The sequence below is a fragment of the Raphanus sativus genome, chromosome 8 (genome assembly GCF_000801105.2).
Source record: "Raphanus sativus cultivar WK10039 chromosome 8, ASM80110v3, whole genome shotgun sequence".
In the NCBI taxonomy this organism is placed as follows: Eukaryota; Viridiplantae; Streptophyta; class Magnoliopsida; order Brassicales; family Brassicaceae; genus Raphanus; species Raphanus sativus.
In genome coordinates, this window is record NC_079518.1 from 15,156,363 (window position 1) to 15,158,347 (window position 1,985).

The following is a 1,985-nucleotide window of genomic DNA, read 5'->3' on the forward strand; positions in this document are numbered from 1 at the left end:
TTTACTCCAGAAAATCAGCAATTACTGTATCAAAAGTTATATTTGGCTGGCAGTAAGGCCGGGCATGATATCTGAGGTTTTGAAAGTATTTGTGATTTGCTTCGTATGTTACGGATATCTAATTTTTATATTTGCTTTGCTTTAGAAAAATACGGATATTGAAAAATGGATATCCGAAAAATAAATAGATATTTTGGATATTAACGAATACTTACGGATATCTCATCCATTTTGATTAATACAAATAATCTTAAAAATTCGATATATATTTTTTTGTAAAAGAATTTTTTGCATGATATATAAAATAAAAATTAAAAAAGTAGTGAATCTACATATTTTGTAAGTATTTTAAATTTAGTTAATGATTATAATAACAGAAAACTTAAGAAATAATTATAATTGTCATATTTTTCTCTGCTTTTTATATAATACTTTTATATAAGTAATAATGTGAATAAAATTTTTCAAATTATATGTTAGAATAATAATTATATAATTTTATACTTTTAAAAATTCAAATATAATCAAAATATACATATATTTATATATTATCGGTTCAGAGTAGATATTCGCTTCCCAAATATTAATATTTGTAATTTATTTTCATTTTGATGAATATTAATATTTAATATTTGTTTTATTTCAAAAATTTACGGATATCAAGAATTTTCGAATTTAATTAAGACGAATAATGAATCAAATTAAATTTAACGGATAAAATATTTGGTCCTAGCTGGCAGGAGATTTGTGACTAACTGTTAAAACGTGTGTAAATAAACGCTACACAATATAACAATATTGTAGTTGGATTGAAAACTTCAAGTAAATATTTTCACTGTTTTTTTGGGTAGATGATTTCTTGTTCCAAATTATACGAAGTTCTGATTTTTATGTAAAATTTATTGATTTTTATGTTTATAGCCTTTTATACTTTGCAGATTACTTTTTCTATTAGTTAAATTATTGAATAGTTAGATATTTATGATGTTTGGTTAGAAATATATAAAAGTAACGTTTTCTTATATTGCAAATTTAAAGTGTTATATAAAAAAATGGAGGAAGTATTCAGGGTAACTTTTAGTTCACAAATCTACCGGGTTAATTAAACTGAACAATTTACTATGGTTACGATTTGTAGGCGTGATTAAAAGTGAAAACCTAGTTGGGAAATGGGAAGAGAGATGATTTGACAAAAACAAGACACTGTTTGGTTTCAGAGACTTCCTTTAAGCATCAAAACATAATCAAAGCGAAGCCTCTTGAGTTACTGCAAATAGAGAATATTATTACTCTTTGCGACTTGTCAGTTTTCAGATATTCTTCTCACTCGTACATATTATTCACGGTAAACAATGCCTTAAATAAGAAACCCTGATTGGACTTTGATCTGACTCTACTTCACTCTTTCTAATTCTTTATTTTCAGTCATCATGTCTCTCTAACCCTTACCTCATTAATTCCAAACACGCTTGTGTGTTGCATTTTCTCACATCTTTGAACATTGAATATGTTTTTTTCTTCTAAAACTAGGAGGAGTTACTTTTTTCAGCAAACGAGTTGCTATTCTATTCATGATTACGATAACTATATATTAGTGACATGTTACATACAACAACATCATATAAGTATAACATTTTTATGCTATAACATTATGAGCAAATTCTTTTATTTTCTGTCAAAAACGTTATTTGCCTATTTTGCTCACATCACAGGTATCTTGAATTATAAAAGAGTATTCGCCTATTTATTTATTTGCTAAACATATTTTCTATTTCTAATTCACTTTTTTGAACGTCCACTTCTCAATTGTTTTCTTAATAAATCTTTTGTTTAGAAACTTCTTTCGTTTTTAGAAACTACGTTCTTGTATTTCTTTTTAAAACTAGCGTTCTGGTAAAAAAAAGTTTTGGGTGAAAGCGTTCTTCTATGTTGCACTTTAATTCGTCGACCGTAATAAATCTTACTTCCTCCGTTTCGAATTATTT